This window comes from Schistocerca piceifrons, unplaced genomic scaffold, assembly GCF_021461385.2.
Source record: "Schistocerca piceifrons isolate TAMUIC-IGC-003096 unplaced genomic scaffold, iqSchPice1.1 HiC_scaffold_1094, whole genome shotgun sequence".
Lineage (NCBI taxonomy): Eukaryota > Metazoa > Arthropoda > Insecta > Orthoptera > Acrididae > Schistocerca > Schistocerca piceifrons.
This window is the reverse complement of record NW_025726901.1, coordinates 135,885-142,500: the sequence shown is the minus strand read 5'-3', so window position 1 is coordinate 142,500 and position 6,616 is coordinate 135,885.

The following is a 6,616-nucleotide window of genomic DNA, read 5'->3' as shown; positions in this document are numbered from 1 at the left end:
CAAAGTTATTCAGAGTCACCAAGGCAAACGGACCGGACGAGCCGACCGATTGGTTTTGATCTAATAAAAGCGTCCCTTCCATCTCTGGTCGGGACTCTGTTTTTTTTTTTTTTTTTTTTTTTTTTTTTTTTTTTTAAAAAAAAAATTCTTTATTTCCTTTCATAATAGTTATACAATAATGACCCACCACCTTAATGATTAGTGGGTCCTACATTCCTAACTTAACAATAGCAGCTATACATTTTCCTTGACTTAACTACAGACAGTTCAACAACGATTTCAACTAGGCAGACTACTTCTTAGTTTACTATCTAGCATAACTCTAATTACTACTACTAGTTACTACTAACTGCCTGCAGCGTTACATTGTGCCAGTTAATGATATAAACCTACTTGATGCCCTGCTCATAGAGCTAATCCCTATGAGCGAGCCCCTGGCACAGGGCGGGCAAGGGTTAAATTATCGCTGCAGGTTCTTATCTTACTATCCTATTCTAATTAACTACGTCAATTTTCTAATCTATGTCAAAATCGGTGCGTGTCTTGATCGGGAGTTGCCCCAGTCCCCCTGGTCCTGGTCGTGGCGGATTCCAACTATAAGTCGACCTGTCCACGAACCGGCGGTATGGGATTGGGGCGGTGGTCGCATTCAGTGTTGTCTACTTAATGAAGTTCTCTCAAGAAAGTTGTCAGAACTTTGTGTGATACCTCGTTTACTAATGTATTTAGTCTGTGAAATGTTTCCTCCTGTCTTAAAAGGTCATAGGTGTTTGTGCTAGGTAATTGTTGTCTCAGTGTCCCGGCTACATCATCGAAAAGGGGGCACTCATAAACCACATGGTCAGGAGTACCCTCCAGTGCGCCACAGTCACACGCAGGCGTAGCCTTTCTCCCAAACCGACAAAGATATGTCGGATAGGGGCCATGACCGGTGAGAAAGTGGAACAATCCCCGAGTTGGCTTGAAGTACTTCATTTTCAATCTTTCCCTTACGTTTGGTAGGAACTGAAAGGTTCTTCTACCAGTTTCGTCCAATTCCCATATTTCCTGCCACAGGCTTACCCCCCTTTCCCTAATCTCACCTTTGTCCCTAACTGGTGCTCCTATAATTTCTTCTACCTTGGTAATAACCCCCTTTTTAACCCAGTACCAAGCTGCCTGTTCCCTAATCTTTATATCTAGGGGACAGAGTCCCATTATGATTAACAGGGCTCCTCCTGGGGATGTTCTGTAAGCTCCCACAGATCTTAATATCATATTTCTTTGTACCCTCCTCACCGTCATAGCAGGCACCACCCTCGTGAGCCTGTGAGCCCAAACTCCTGAACCGTAACCCATTATTGACGTGAGTATACTGTTGTGATAGAGTTTAATTAATTGAGGCGGAAGGTGAAATCTCTTGTGTCCTATGGTGATCAGATTATTTAGTGATTGTAGTGCTTTCTGGGTCACGGTTTCTATGTGCTTTGCGAAATTCCACCTTTCATCGATGATGATTCCTAAGTATCGTGTCTCTCGTCTCCTAAGAACAGGTATGCCGTCTATTCTCACGGTCGGGTTCCTTATCAATTGTCCTTTGAGTAGCAAGTAAGTCGACTTGGTCGGTGAAATAGTCATTTTGGTCCTGTGGCACCATAGTTGCAGTATGTCTATTGCTCTCTGTATTTTTGGTTCTATGTCCTCGCGACTTCGGCCGCCAACCAGCAGGAGGAGGTCGTCGGCGTAAGCTATCACCTCTAGCACATCATCACTCTGTTGTAAACTTTCCAGAAGAGGCTCCATGTGGATGTCCCAAAATAGGGGACCCAGCACAGAGCCCTGAGGGCAACCTTTAGTGATAGTTTTCCGGACTTTCCCGCTAGGGGATGATAGCCATACCTCCCGGTCTTCACAATAGCTCCTCAGACACCCATATAGCAGCCCTGGACACTCCTTCTCCCGTAAGCAGGAGAAGAGCGAAGGCCACCACAGGTTGTCAAAGGCGCCACTGATATCCACCATGATGCCAACCACATACTTACACGGGGCTGAGCCACAGACCTCGGCCGCTAGGGCGATTGCATCAGATGCCGATCGGCCCGGCCTGAAACCGAATTGCCTGTCGCTCACCCCGTGCAGCATGCGGTGAGCAGTCAGTCTGTCTGCTAGTAACTTTTCAAGTAATTTGCCGAAGCCGTCCAGCAGGCAAATGGGCCTGTAGGATTTGGCCTCTGCAGGGTCCTTCTCGGGGCCCTTTTTAATGATCACCACATTCGCAGTTTTCCATATTTTAGGGAATTTGCCTTGCCTAAGGCATGCATTGAAAGTGTGTGTGAGTGGCGCAACTAACTGTGGGGCTAAAAACTGCACTACCTCCGCCACAATGCCGTCCGGCCCGGGGGCTTTTCCCTTTTTTAGGGACTTAATAAGGGCAGCAACTTCCTCTTCAGAGAAGGGGAGGACCGCCACGTCGTTTTCATACCTATGAAGGTCTTCTTCACGTAATTGACGTTGCTCTTCGGTGTCCTCATTTCTATCATCGTCAGGCAACAGCGACTGGAGGAGGACCTCGGCAGTTTCCTGCCAAGATTCCGTCATCCCGCCCCCGTGCCTGAGCGTAGAAATCATTGTTGGGGAACGAATCTTTTCCCTTACCAGTCTATATGGTACGCCCCAAGGATCGAGGGCCAGTTGACTGGTTACGAAATTTTCCCAGCTAGTTGTTCTTGTCTTTTGTAGTTCCTTTTGAAAGTTCTCTTTTGCCTCCCGGTATAATTGCAACCATCTTTGCTTCTCCCACCAGACGACACTGCGCTGGTAGTGCTTCCTCAGTCTCCTGACTGACTGACGTAGCTCCTGCAGTTCGGCTGACCATGGTGCCGGTGTGGCCGCCACGGCCCTCCTCCTGGTTGGTACGGCTACCTCAATCGCTCTTGTTATTGCGCGCACCAGTCCTTCTGCTCTGTCGTCCACGTTCATGTCTTGTCCTTCGTCTCCTTCCGGTAATGGAGGGATGTCGCACTCTCTGGCTAGACGTTCCCAATTTGCTTTCCTAAAGTTCCTTTGCACCTCCCACCCCATGGCCCAGCGGCACTCTCTGTCACCAATCATGAAGGTAATCAGATTATGATCACTAGTGGTGGCATTATCTTCCACTTTCCACTCCCGGAGAATGTTCACTGTGTTTGGCGTGACCAGTGTCACGTCAATGTTGGTACCCTGTCCTCCTCCAGCCACATAGGTGGGGGGATTTCCTGGTCTGTTTGCCACCACTAGTTGGAGAGCCATTATCATGTCTTCAGCTTTGGCTCCATTTTCGTCCCTAGTGCCACTGTACCACAGGGGGGATTTAGCATTTATGTCAGCAGTTATGATGATTTTGCGTCCCCGCAACGCCGTGGCTACACTCACTAGATGGTCTATATATTGCTCAATTCTCTCCCCGTACTGGAAGTACATATTAATGATGATAACGATTCCGGCAGGAGATTGTATCTCCACGACGTTGCAGTGACTATTGGAAAACTGTGTCAAGGGGGTTGCACGCAGTGCCGTGTTTGTTATTAGAATAGCCGCTCTGGGGGAATCCCCACTGCTGATAGTTTGCCATGTTGCGGCAGTGAACGCAATTTTTCCAGCCAGAGAGTACGGCTCCTGTAGACAGAGTACATCCAGTCTCTTTTCCACCACTTCCTTTCGGAGCTCCTGCATTACGAGTCGACTGTTATGTGTGTTGAGTTGTCCAATTTTTATTCTAGTCGTCACGGAAAATAAGTATGTATATGGTCATGCGGCCAGGTTTTGTTCCAGTCATACGCCAGTCGGCCGTTTGCTATTACTGATTGATTGTAGATGTCGTCCAGGTCGAACTTCTCACCTCGTCTTTCAAATACTTTTTTCAGTAAGTCCCGCAGTGCTCCGAAGTCAGTGGGGAGGTTCACCGACTTTAATTGTATCCTATCCACAGCCTCCATCACCGAGAAGGTTACCCTTCGTCCGTACTCATGTCCCACCCGGACCACATGACGTAAGGCAGTGGTCAGGGTAGCCGGCTGCTCCAGTCTTGCTAATTGCATTGTGTACTCTAGATTTGGGTACACTCTCACTGGGTCTACGGGTGGCAACCTGACCACCGGACTATCTTTGGCGTCAGAGTTGGCGGTGGAGCTTGTTATAATGTTATCTTGTATAGGTTTTGTGATTTTATCCGCCACTACCACAGGATGCCCTTGCCGTTGTAGATTTTTAATCGGCAGCGTCCCCCGGCATTGGGAGGAGGGTGCTCTGATCTCTGAGGGGAGCTCAGTTTGAATACCAATGTCCCTGGTGGGGGACTCTGTCTGTATAGATTTGTCAACTACTTGAATGTCTGGGTTGATGAGCGACTTCAGGAAGCTCCTGAACCTACTCGCTCTCATTGCATCCCTCCTCCTTTTGCTCGGGGATTTATGCTTTGGCATCCTGCATGGTATGCCGTTTTCAGCCATAATCTATTCGTGATATTAATCTTTGTTCAAGTATCCTGTAGGTAGGGCAGTTCCGTCCTGTGGCTCCACAAGACTTCTTGCCGCGATTCTTACAGGGGATGCAAACACCTGTGGATTTACAATCTTTCCTGGTATGTCCATTGTCACCGCATTTGGAGCAGGCCGACCCCCTGGTGCAGTGCCTCAGTATGTGGTCCAAGTCGCCACAGTTATGGCAACGAGGTACCACAATGTAGTCTCTAGTATTAATTGCGTGGAAACCCACGTATAGTCTGCCCAGTGATGTTATTTTCCTCCACATTGTTGCAGAGACCTCGGCAACGTGATGCACGACATCCCGGTCCCGAGGTCCCGTTTTAAATCTTAGTTTGAAATTGCTTTTGAATTCATTTTCATCAATATTCTCGAAATTTTGCTTCCTTATTGCTTCAGACAGTTCCTCATTTGTCATTATGGTAGGGACATCATATAATATTATCAAGGGGTTCCTTTTCTTGGGGGGTTCGCATTTAACAACTGCGTTTAATTTTGGATTTTCAAGTAGTTTAGTTTTGTCTTCTTCAGACGCAACTTCTACTATCACTGAGTTGCGACTGGGTTTGACACGTTTTATCTTAATCTTATCTTTGACAGGGTCAATTGTGGTAGTCAGGAGTTCCTGAATCCTTTTGACACTCGTGTCTTTCCCAGGCAAGGTCCTAAGGAAGACCGCTGTCTCCTGTTTCTTAGTTGCCCTGTCAATAGCTTCTTTTGTGTTATTTTGTCTGGTGGGGGGTTGTGCAGCCACCGCCGCCCAGGTTTTGCTTGGTTGTTGTTGCTGTTGTCTTAGCCTGGTGTTTTCTTTCTCCAATTCCTCCACTCTTCCTTCTAATTTGGCATGAGCAATTGCCCATGCAGCCAGTTCATTCTTTATTTGCAATATTGCTGCCTGGCTTATCTTTCCATTTTTGATACTTTGCTCCAGGAGCAACGTAATTTTGGAATGTCTCCTCATAACTGTATAATCCTCCTCAGTCTGTCCCAGCTCGTCCTGTTGAGAGGGATCAGACACAACAGACACTCTCGAAGGCGCACTAATATCACTCGTTTCTGGTGTGGCCATTGTGTACGAGTGATAACAAAAGAAGTGGGAGCCCGTCTCTTGCCCCGGACCGGCTCCTCTGGCATGGGGGGGGGACTCTTGCAGCTCGCCCACCGACCTCGCCCCTAGGTCAAGGGCACTTCAGAGCTGCCAGGTTCAGCACGCCGTTGCCAGCGCACTGGTCCTCGTCGAAGGCCCCGTCGTCGACGATTTCACACGACGCTCCTCGGCAAGTGCACCCCGCACTCCGGAGAGGCGGATGCACCCCTCGCCCTTCGCCGCCTATTAGCCCGAGTTTCCACCTGAAGGCCAAGGACCCACTCCTACTCAGGTGGTGGGTCGGTCCCCCAGTCGTTCGGCGGTCTGGGCCCATCTAACCTGGCCCAGGCGATGTCACCACCACCTGGGTTTGGCAGAACACGCCCCGGTTACCCAGGGGCGCGGCGAAGCACCCTTGCCGACTCGCGCCGTGATCCCACGCCGACAAACGAGGTCGCCGGCATGCAGAGCACCTGCTGGTCTGTGCCCTGCGAACAGAAAGGGACTGGTGTTCGGTCCCTCGACACAGCTCCCCCTGTGCCACGCACCCTTCGCTTTCGCATCGGGTTGGGTCGCAGCTCTCCCTTTTGACGCAAGGCAGAATGCCGAGCTTGACGTCTGGCACCACGGGAAGGCGGAAAGAGCTACTTGGGAAGGAGAGGCTGTAAGAGACGCTTCACTTCCCTGAGTGAGGACTGCCGCGGCACACCCGACTGGAAAGCGATACGCCCCAGTGCGAGCCTCCGTGCCTTACGGCGCGCCGGCAACGGGCGGGCCCGCGCCGAAACGCGCCGTCAAGCGACTGACCTCACGCCAGACTCGGGACTCTGTTTGCATGTATTAGCTCTAGAATTACCACAGTTATCCAAGTAACGTGGGTACGATCTAAGGAACCATAACTGATTTAATGAGCCATTCGCGGTTTCACCTTAATGCGGCTTGTACTGAGACATGCATGGCTTAATCTTTGAGACAAGCATATGACTACTGGCAGGATCAACCAGGGAGCTGCGTCAACTAGAGCTGAGCA